This window comes from Gadus morhua, chromosome 3 (genome assembly GCF_902167405.1).
Source record: "Gadus morhua chromosome 3, gadMor3.0, whole genome shotgun sequence".
Taxonomy (NCBI): Eukaryota; Metazoa; Chordata; class Actinopteri; order Gadiformes; family Gadidae; genus Gadus; species Gadus morhua.
Genome location: NC_044050.1, coordinates 10612308 through 10624923, shown reverse-complemented (window position 1 = coordinate 10624923; position 12616 = coordinate 10612308). Strand labels below are relative to the sequence as shown.

The following is a 12616-nucleotide window of genomic DNA, read 5'->3' as shown; positions in this document are numbered from 1 at the left end:
CATAAAGAAATGTTGATGGCTGAAATCAAGTGAATAGATTTGAACGGGGCTCAAAAGTTTAAATGGAGCAAGCAATGTTAAGATGCACACAAATTAAAACATTTAAAATGGTTGGAAACAAATTAAGTAAAGAGTTAAACAAATATCTAAAGTGATAAAGAATATTGAATACATTTGAAATATAGAATAGCTGAGCTGTTCCAAATGGTTGACTAAAGTCAGTGTGTGTGTATTTGAGAGTGTGTGTGAATTATTGACGTTATTCCCTCACATCTAGTTAATCGAGATAAGCTCACAAAATAATGAGGCTGGATTTACGCCCATGGATAACTTTGGACTACTTTGAGTCTCAGCTTTCATTTGTAATGAATGACGTGAAAAATTTTGTATTTTTTTATACATTAGCATTTAGCTTCTTCCGGAAGCACCCCAGATATATTTAGGAAGCACATTGCCTCTGACCATATTAGTGAGGCTCCCCGCATACAAACGGCTGATATATAACAATCATACTTTGAATCGATTAATAATTTTAGCACCAGTGAAACAAGAAATACCGTAACCGTTTAAGCTTAACATTTTGTTTCTAGCTTAAATATTGACATTGTTAGACTCTGCATTGTCCGAAATGGTTAGCTTTTGTGATAGCTGCCTTGGGCTAGAGCGGGTGGAATTCTCACGCTCTAGCCTCAACGTAAATCAATGAGACCAACTGAAAATATATGAAGTGGGTATAAAATTTAACAGTTGATTCTGAATAAAGTATAAATTATGTAAAAAGAAAAGAAAAAAGTTACAAAAAAGCAAAACAAAATGTAAAAATATATTTGTGACGCTGAAAAGAAAGGAATCCGCGAGCAGCTGATCATGTAAGAGAAGGTGATGCAGTCGCATTAAACAAAGAAAGATGGTGCGATCTACAAGGAGACCAGAGGAACTGTCCTTACGAGGCTTTTGTCGGGATAAAAAGCAAGTGGTCAGCAAGATAAATAATATGTTGCGTTTTTTCACTTGTAAATAGTTAATTGCACTTGTAGCCTACACTCAGACTTGAACTCATTCTTGCATGCGGGTTTCTTCATTCATAAAAACATTCGGGAGTAGTGTTTCCCATACATAGAACAATGTGTGACGCAGTGCCACAGAATCAACACCGAGCGCCACAATTTTATTTTTTTATGTTTTAGCGATTTTGAAATATAAATATCGTTCCGTTCGTTCATCTCCGCGTAGCAATCTTTCTCCCTGTCATTCTCGTTCACACACGCACACAGAGACAAGCACGCACACAGAGACAAGCGCACATGCATGTCATGGTGCGCGGGTACACTACCACTTATTGGATAAAACTGCGTATCATACATGCACACGCACTGACAGCGGATTCGCCCGCTCCTCCTCTCAATGCGCCTACAAAGGCAAACCCGAAGCAGCAGGATATGTAAGGGATAATGTAATGTATAGAACGCCGGTAATTATCTGAAAAATAAGCCCTGACAGGGCGAACTTGCTTATTTTAGATCATGACCGGCGATGTTCTCTACATATCCCGCTTATTACACTGCTACTTACCACAACGAAAAAATAACTTCACATGGTGTGTCTTTTTACAATTTATTTGATACCAGCATTCGTAGTGTTGATCAGCAGAGAAATAGTCCTCCAGAGATGTTGACGTCGCTTAGCATCCGAAGACGCTGGGGTTGACAAGTTACCGGTACTTGCGGAGTGTGTAGTAGAAACTATAACCGAATCATCTATCACTTCAACTAGCTGCTAAACGCATGAGGAATTGGAGAGTCCGGATCAAGTATTGATGGAGAATTCATTGAAACCCGCAAACGAGAAACAATAAAGCCGAGTGAGGTTTGCAAAGACACTGCCGGGCCATCCGATCCCGGTCTTTCTTAATCTTTCAAACTGAACTGTGTTGCATATCGTATGACCGCCCTCGGTACATGCTCAGAATTGCCTTATTGATAAGGACAGTCAGCCATACATTCCTTTAAGCATGTGGTCATCGCCTGCAGTCAATCTAAACGATGGGAGGACGTCAATACGCCTTAGCCCCAGACTTCCTGGCTCTGTATGAGGCCCAGCTCTGAGTCCAGAGGTGGTTTCTCTGCTTTCCACCATTAGATATTTAGGCCTAATAATAATCATGGTTTACCATAGAATATAATCATTAATTTCTTCCATAAGTGATACCAAAGACTTCATTAGAGGCGAAAAATCAGTTGTTTTCCTTGACAGCGGTCAATTATACTCATGATTATACTTAACAACGGTGAATTATCAAATATAATTCACCGCCGGAAGTTGTGAAGGGCCCATACATGGCATTGAGAAGACCCGTGTAATAATTGCGATTAATGTGAAATACTAGAGCTGTCAGTTAAACGCGTTATTAACGGCGTTAACGCAAACCAATTTTAACGGCGTTAAAAAAATTATCGCGCGATTAACGCAATTGTTTTATTTAAAAAAAATAAAAAAATTAATTGTTTAATTGCACTATAGGCTCTTTTTTTGTATCGTCCTGTTTTGATAAGTATATGCCAATGTTGTTATCAATAAAAAATCATTTGCACAAGGCAAGCCAATGCACTTCACCATGTTGATAAGATAATTAAAATGAGAAGAATTATGGGACAAAAAAATCAAGGGATATTTAGCATAGAAAAATAATTTGCGATTAAACGCGATTAATCGTGAGTTAACTATGACATTAATGCGATTAATCACGATTAAATATTTTAATCGCTTGACAGCTCTACTATATATATATGAAATTTAGATAAATGACGGTGTTAGACCCCCAGGCCGTTCTGCCGGCGATTTAAATTCGCTCTGCAGCATAGGCTGGAGATCGGGAAGTCTCCCGGTGGGCTGGTCCACTTTTTTTTTCTTGACTCTGTGCGCAGCCCCGCCTTCTCCAGTAAACCAAGAAAGCCTGCGCCATGACGAACGGGGGATTTTACCCCCTCTGTCTCACTGAACAACACAAACGCGAGCGCGCCAGCCAATTGAACGAAGCCCTTTCCATTAAATAAGTATTTTCCACCGATCGCGAACACGTTCTGGTTCGCAGAGTGTTGAAATCTTAAACAGAAAAATGAAGTCAGTGCCCGCAAAATACTCTTTGTCCTGAGGTCGACCCGGGAGAGAATAAGAATCCTCCCGATGACAATTAATTACGTCCCCGGGACGACGGGACAACGTTAATTTTAATCCCTGGTGGGTAGTCGGGCAGGCGAGGGGTCGTATCAGGAGGGCAGACAGGCAGGCGAGGAGCAGGAAACGGGAGCAGACAGGCCGGCAGGGACTCGACAACAGGCGGGTGGTCAGACAGGCGAGGGTTCGGGAACAGGCAGGATCAGCGTTGGAGAAAAGTTCTGGAGTTGCCGGAAAGCTCTGTGAGTAACGAGAGACGATCTGGTCGAGACTAAGTAGAGAGAGAGGATTGATATAGAGGAAGCAGGTGAAGGTGAATTAGGTGCGATCAGCTTGGCAGGCAGGTGAACGGGAAAATCAGAAGCGGACCTTGACTAGTCTAGTGATCTAAATAAACAAGAACCTGGATTCTGGGATTTAGCCTCTATCTGGGGGACGAGACAGATGAACAGCAAAACAACCAATGAAACAGACATGTTTGGTAGCGAGTACGCTAACACCCCAGCAAGCAAGCAAGCTAGAAACCTACAGGGCTCACAACAAAACGGTTGAGCAAACACATTTTTACAGAGAAAGCCACAATTCAAGGGGGACAAGGTCAATTCGGCCCCCGATTTGCTGTCTTTTTCTTTCAGTTCACGCTATTCCTGAGAAGCTCGCCCAACGTTTACTAATGTCTGGCCTCTCTGTCGGGCAGTCTCCCTTTTTTCTTATTCTGTTCCTCCGACATTGAGTTTCTCCATCTCTTTTACAATCCCTTCGCTACTTGTGTTTATACAGAGCCGGTTCCGTGTTTGTGGGTCTGTAGGGGGGGACAAGGTCTGTAGTGGCGTAAAGCAATTTGTTACTTTGCGTGACCCGAGACTCCCGTGAGAGTGGGTGGTGGGTCGCCGGCAGAAACTTGCATATTACCTTTCAATCGCTTGAAGTTTGATATGCCGTCGCTATACCGCTTATCTCTGGTTGATTTTGTAAAAATGGTGCGATGTGTAATCACTTTGAAAAACGTATAAATGTTGGCTTATAGATGTTTCATGACTAGAATGTCCTGCGGGAAATAGCTATGCACATAATCTTTACCTCATCCATGTTGACTGACTGTGTGTTTGTTTTTTTTAGAACAAAACTTAGACAATATTGATGATAAATTACATAAAGAAATGAAGTGACAATGGGTATTTAATTAAGTCTATTCCATTAATAATTTAGAAATTCGGGGCTAAATAATGAAGACACAGCTAAATTACTTACCAATTAAGGGAAATTGTAGTCGTCGCTGAACATAGGCTGTAAAATGGATACATATTAACAGTAAGAACAAAATAGTTAAAAATCCACGGGGAATGTAATGCATTACTTTAACTACTTTAATTGTTAACACATGCTTTATGATTATTACGTTATTGATACATATTTCTACAAACATTGAATAACATTTGTTTCTGTCCTTAGGTTCAAAAGTAATACGTTTAAATATGAAGGCATTCGGAATAATATTTATTGGTAAGTCTTGTAACAATGAATATATTTTCACGTTTATAGTTTACTTTAAAAAGAAAAATCTAAAACAAACACATTTACCAACCCATGCAGTTTTAGGAATCACAAATGCTACAGCAGAGGGTCACACGACAACTAATGTAGGGCCGACCTCTGGCACTGAAAGACCAACAACGACTACTGAGGAAACCAAGACTATTACAATGGGAACCCCCATCACCCCAATACCATCAAAAATAACCCAACCCGAAACTACAAGAACAACAACAACTAAAGGACTCACAACAACAGTTGCTGCACCAAAATTGTGTACGACGTGTATGTGTAAATGTCTAAAACTGTGTAAAACTGTAGGACCCACCAATACTACTGCAGGACCCATGATTAATACTGCAGGACCAACAATGGGTTCTGCAGGCCTAACAATGACAACGGCATTACCAACAACTACTATCATTGGAACCACAACAACAAATAAAAGATCAGCAACTTTTAGAGCAGGACGTTCAACTAATACTGTGGGAGCAATAACGACAACTGAAAGACCTGCAATAACAACTGTAAGACCAACAACAACTACTGAGGGACATACAACTACTACAGCAGGACCCTCAACAACAACTGCTGTACCAACATCAACAACTGCTGCACCAACAATGATAACTGCAGGACTAACAACGCCAACAGCAGAACCATCTACAACAACTACAGGACCAAACAGAACCACTGCAGTACAAAAAACAACACCTGTAGGTCCCAAAACAACTAATGCAAGACCCATAACAACAACTGCAGGAGCCACAACAACGATTAAAAGACCCACACCTACAACTGCTGCACCAAAAACTAGTGCACCAACAATGGGTCCTGCAGGCCTAACAATGACAACGGCAATAACAACAACTGCTACCGTTGGAACCACAACAACAAATAAAAGATCAACAACTTTTAGAGCAGGACGTTCAACTAATTCTGTGGGAGCAATAACGACAACTGAAAGCCCTGCATTAACAACTGTAAGACCAACAACAACTACTGAGGGACATGCAACTACTACAGCAGGACCCTTAACAACAACTGCAGGACCAACAACAACAACAACAACAACAGCAGGACCGACTAAGACAACTGCGGGACCAACAATGACAACTGCTGGACTGACCACAACAACTGCAGGACCAATAACAACAACTGAAGGACCCACAACTACCACAGCGGGACCAACAACAAAAACTGCTGAACAAACAACTGCCGGAGCAAGTGCATTAAGTTCAGGACAAACCCCAAAAACTTTAGAAACAACAACAACTACTGCAGGACCTACAACTAAAACTGTAAGGACAATAACAACAACTAAAACAACTTCAGGACCAAGAACAAAAACTGCAGGTCCATCAACTACGAAAGCAGGACCCAAAACGGCAACAGGACCAATAACGACAACTGCTGAACTGACATCAACAACTGCAGGACAGCCAACTACGACAGCAAAACCAGCAAGAACAACGGCAGGACATAAAACTACTGTAGAACCAATACAAACAGCAAAACCTGCAAGAACAACTGCAGGACCAACAACAAAAACTGCTGAACCAACATCAACAACTGCTGGACAAACAACTAAAAATCCAAGACCCACAACTACTAAGGCAGGAATCACTACAAATGCAGTACAAAAAAGAAGAACTGAAGGACCAGCAACTACTGCAGCAAAACCTGCCACAACAATTGCAGGACCAAAACCAACCTCAGAAACATCAACGGCAGAACAAACCACGACAACTACAGGATCAGCATCAAAATCTATAGATTCAAAAATTGCAGCAACAACGTCACTGACTGCGGGATCGACAACGGCAACTGCTGAACCAAAATCAGCAGCTAATGGACCAACAACAACAGCTTCTGAACTTAAAACTCCAGGAAAAAAATCGACAACTGCTGAACCAACAAAAAAAACAACGGAAGGAAGAACAAAAACGACGACAGAACCAACAACATCAACTGCTGTACCAAAAATTACTAAAGCAGGACCCACAACAACAACAACAGGAACAATAACGACAACTGCTGGACTGACATTAACAACTGCAGGACCAACAACTTTGACAGCAAAACCTAAAACGTTAACTGCAGGACCAACAACAATTGTAAGACCAATAAAAACTGCAATATCCACTACAACAGCAGAACCCGCAAGAACAACTGCAGGACCAACAACTACGACTGAAAAACCTGCAAAATCGTATTCAGGACCAACCAAAACAGGAAGACCAAACACAAAAACTGAAAGACTAGTACCCAAAACAACAACTAAAGGACATACAACAACAACAGCCTCAGAACCAACAAGTACTAAAGCAGGACCAACAACATTAGCAACAGCAAGACCAAAAACGACCACTGGTGTACTAACAAAGACCACTGCAGGACCATCAACAACTGGAATAAAAACAAAAACTGCCGAACTTCCAACAACTCCAGGACCCACAACAAGAACTGCAGGACCAACAACAACATCTGCAATATCAACAATTGCAGCAACAGCAGCTCTGACTGCGCTATCGACAACGGCAACTGCTGAACCAGAATCAGCAGCTAGGGTAGCAACAACGAGAGCTTCTGAACTTAAAAGTGCTGGTCAAAAATCGACAACTGCTGAACCAACAAAAGCAACCACTGCAGGAATAACAAAAACTGAAGACAAATTAACAACAGCCTCAGAACCAATTACTTCTACATCAGAACACACAACAACAACAACCGGACCAATAACGACAACTGGTGGACTAACGAAAAACACTGCAGGAACATCAACAAAAGGACGAAAAACAACAACTACCGAACTTCCAACAACTGCAGGACCAAGAACGACTGCAGGAACATCAACTGTAGGTCCCATTACTTTTACTGAAAGACCCATAACAACAACTTCAGGAACATCATCAACGGTAGGACAAACCACGACAACTACAGGATCAGCAGCAACATCTGCAGGATCAACAATTGCAGCAACAGCAGCACTGACTATGGGATCGACAACGGCAAATGCTGAACCAAAATCAGCAGCAAATGTAACAACAACGAAAACTTCTGAACTTACAACTCGACAACAAATATCGACCACTGCTGATCCAAAAAAAGCAACAACTGCAGGAATAACAAAAACGACCACAGTACCAACAACATCAACTTCTGTACCAACAACTACTAAAGCAGGACCTGCAAGAACAACATCAGGACCAACAACGACAACTGCTGAACCAACATCAACAATTGCAGTACCAACAACTACGACAGCAAAACCTGCAACATCGTCTTCAGGATCAGCAACAGGAAGACCAAACACAAAAACTGCTAGACCATTCACTTCTACTGCAGTACCCAAAACAACAACTAAAGGACCTACAACAACAGCCTCAGAACATTCAAGTACTAAAGCAGGACCCACAACAACAACCACTGGACCAATAACATCAACTGATGGACTGACAAAAACCAATGCAGGAACATCAACAACTGGACGAAAAACAACAACTGCCGAACTTGTGACAACTGCAGGAGTAGTAACAACATCTGCAGGATCTACATCCACAACCAAAGAAGTCACATCGACAAAAAGAGGACTGACATCAACAACTGCAGGACCAACAACTACGACTGCGGAAACTCCAAGAACGTCAGGACCAACAACTACAACTGCTGAAGTAACATCGACAACTGCAGGACCATCAACGAAAGGACGAAAAACAACAACTGCCGAACTTGTGACAACTGCAGTAGCAACAACAACATCTGCAGGATCTGCATCCACAACAGAAGGAGCCACATCCACAACGAGAGCAGGACGAACAATGACAACTGCAGGACCAATAACAACGAATGCAAGACCCAGATCTACTTCAGCAGGACTAACTTCAGCTGCAGTACAGAAATCTAGAACTACAGGAATAACAAAAACGACTACAGTACCAACAACATCAACCGCTGTTCCAACAACTACTAAAGCAGAACCCAAAACAACAACAGGACCAATAAAGACAACTGATGAACGAACAAAAACCACTGCAGGACCAACAACTACGACTGCGAAAACTGCAAGAACAACGGCAGGTCCAACAACTGCTGAACTAACATCGACAACTGCAGGATCAACAACTTTTGCAGAAAAACCTGCAACCACAACTGCAGTACCAACAACAACTGTAGGACCAACAAAAACTGCAAGATCTATCACTTCTACTGCTGTACCAAAAACAAAAACTGAGGGAAAAACAACAACAGCTTCAGAACAAACAACTTCTACAACTGGACCAACAACAACAACAGCCGCACCAATAACGACAACAGGTGAATTAATAAAAACCACTGCAGGACCAACAACGACAACTGCTGAAGTAACATCGACAACTGCAGGATCAACAACTTTTGCAGAAAAACCTGCAACCACAACTGCAGTACCAACATCAATTGGAGGACCAAAAAAAACTGCAAGATCTATCACTTCTACTGCTGTACCAAAAACAAAAACTGAAGGAAAAACAACAACAGCTTCAGAACCAACAACTTCTACAACAGGACCCACAACAACAACAACAACTGGTGGACTAACAAGAACCACTGGAGGACCAACAACTACGACTGCGAAAACTCCAAGAAAAACGGCAGGTCCATCAACTACAACTGCTGAACTAACATCGACAATTGCAGGATCAAAAACTTTTGCAGAAATACCTGCAACAACAACTGCAGGACCAACAAAAACTGAAGGACCTATCACTTCTACTGTTGTACCCAAAAGAAAAACTGAAGGAAAAACAACAACAACCTCAGATCCAACAACTTCTACATCAGGACCAATAACTACGAATGCAAGACCCACAACTACTTCAGCAGGACTCATTTTAACTGCAGCTCAGAAATCAACAACTGCAGAAATAACAAAAACGACAACATTACCAACAACATCAACTGCTGTACCAACAACTACTAAAGCAGGACCCAAAGCAACAATAGGAACAATAAAGACAACTGCTGAACTTACATCAACAACTGCAGGAACAACAACTACGACTGGGAAAACTCCAAGTACAACGGCAGGTCCAACAACTACAACTGCTGAACTAACATCGACAACTGCAGGATCAACGACTTTTGCAGAAATACCTGCAACAATAAATGCAGGACCAACAACAACTATAGGACCAACAAAAACTGCAAGACCTATCACTTCAACTGTTGCACACAAAACAATAACTGAAGGAAAAACAACAACGGCCTCAGAACCAACAACTTATACAACAGGACCCACAACAACAACAACTGGTGGACTAACAAAAACCACTGCAGGACCATCAACAAAAGGACGAAAAACAACAACTGCAGAACTTGTGACAACCGCAGTAGCAACAACAACATCTGCAGGATCTACATCCACAACAGAAGGAGCCACATCCACAACGAGAGCAGGACGACCAATGACAACTGCAGAACCAATAACAACGAATGCAAGACCCAGATCTACTTCAGCAGGACTCACTTCAGCTGCAGTACAGAAATCTAGAACTGCAAGAACTATCCCTTCTACTGCTGAACCCAAAACAAAAACTGAAGGAAAAACAACAACAGCCGCAGAACCAACAACTTCTACATCAGGACTACCGACAACAACAACCGGGCCAATAAAGACAACTGCTGAACTGACATCAACAACTGCAGGAACAACAACTACGACTGCGAAAAATCCAAGTACAACGACAGGTCCAACAACTACAACTGCTGAACTAACATCGACAACTGCAGGATCAACAACTTTTGCAGAAAAACCTGCAACCACAACTGCAGTACCAACAACAACTGTAGGACTAACAAAAACGGCAAGAACTATCACTTCTACTGCTGAACCCAAAACAAAAACTGAAGGAAAAACAACAACAGCTTCAGAACCAACAACTTCTACAACAGGACCCACAACAAAAACAACTGCTGAACTGACATCAACAACTGCAGGAACAACAACTACGACTGCGAAAACTCCAAGTACAACGGCAGGTCCAACAACTACAACTGCTGAACTAACATCGACAACTGCAGGATCAACAACATTTGCAGAAAAACCTGCAACCACAACTGCAGTACCAACAACAACTGTAGGACTAACAAAAACGGCAAGAACTATCACATCAACTGCTGTACCAACAACTACTAAAGCAGGACCCAAAACAACAACAGGACCAATAAAGACATCTGCTGAACTGACATCAACAACTGCAGGACCAACAACTTCGACTGCGAAAACTCCAAGAACAACGGCAGGTCCAACAACTAGAACTGCTGAACAAACATGGTCAACTGCAGGATCAACAACTTTTGCAGAAAAACCTGCAACCACAACTGCAGTACCTACAACAACTGGTGGACTAACAAAAACTGCAAGATCTATCACTTCTACTGCTGTACCAAAAACAAAAACTGAAGGAAAAACAACAACGGCCTCAGAACCAACAACTTCTACAACAGAACCCACAACAACAACAACTGGTGGACTAACAAAAAACATTGCAGGACCATCAACAAAAGGACGAAAAACAACAACTGCCGAACTTGTGACAACTGCAGTAGCAACAACAACATCTGCAGGATCTACATCCAGAACAGAAGGAGCCACATCCACAACGAGAGCAGGACGAACAATGACAATTGCAGGACCAATAACAACGAATGCCAGACCCAGATCTACTTCAGCAGGACTCACTTCAGCTGCACTACAGAAATCTAGAACTGCAGGAATAACAAAAACGACTACAGTACCAACAACATCAACTGCTGTTCCAACAACTACTAAAGCAGAACCCAAAACAACAACAGGACCAATAAAGACAACTGATGAACTAACAAAAACCACTGCAGGACCAACAACTACGACTGCGAAAACTGCAAGAACAACGGCAGGTCCAACAACTACAACTGCTGAACTAACATCGACAACTGCAGGATCAACAACTTTTGCAGAAAAAACCTGCAACCACAACTGCAGTACCAACAACAACTGTAGGACCAACAAAAACTGCAAGATCTATCACTTCTACTGCTGTACCAAAAACAAAAACTGAAGGAAAAACAACAACAGCTTCAGAACCAACAACTTCTACAACTGGACCCACAACAACAACAGCCGCACCAATAACGACAACAGGTGGACTAACAAAAACCATTGCAGGACCAACAACTACAACTGTGAAAACTGCAGGGACAACGGCAGGACCAACAACGACAACTACTGAAGTAACATCGACAATTGCAGGATCAACAACTTTTGCAGAAAAAACTGCAACCACAACTACAGTACCAACATCAATTGGAGGACCAACAAAAACTGCAAGATCTATCACTTCTACTGCTGTACCAAAAACAAAAACTGAAGGAAAAACAACAACAGCTTCAGAACCAACAACTTCTACAACAGGACCCACAACAACAACAACTGGTGGACTAACAAGAACCACTGGAGGACCAACAACTACGACTGCGAAAACTCCAAGAAAAACGGCAGGTCCATCAACTACAACTGCTGAACTAACATCGACAATTGCAGGATCAAAAACTTTTGCAGAAATACCTTTAACAACAACTGCAGGATCAACAACAACTATAGGACCAACAAAAACTGCAAGACCTATCACTTCAACTGTTGCACACAAAACAATAACTGAAGGAAAAACAACAACGTCCTCAGAACCAACAACTTCTACAACAGGACCCACAACAACAACAACTGGTGGACTAACAAAAACCACTGCAGGACCATCAACAAAAGGACGAAAAACAACAACTGCAGAACTTGTGACAACCGCAGCATCAACAACAACATCTGCAGGATCTACATCCACAACAGAAGGAGCCACATCCACAACGACAGCAGGACGACCAATGACAACTGCAG

At 41.9% G+C, this 12616-nt stretch overlaps 1 pseudogene; it reads left to right on the top strand.

The window, feature by feature from the left end:
* Positions 1-1304: 1304 nt before the first annotated feature.
* On the top strand, positions 1305-12217 carry LOC115540291 (zinc finger protein 853-like; annotated as a pseudogene).
* Positions 12218-12616: the final 399 nt, after the last annotated feature.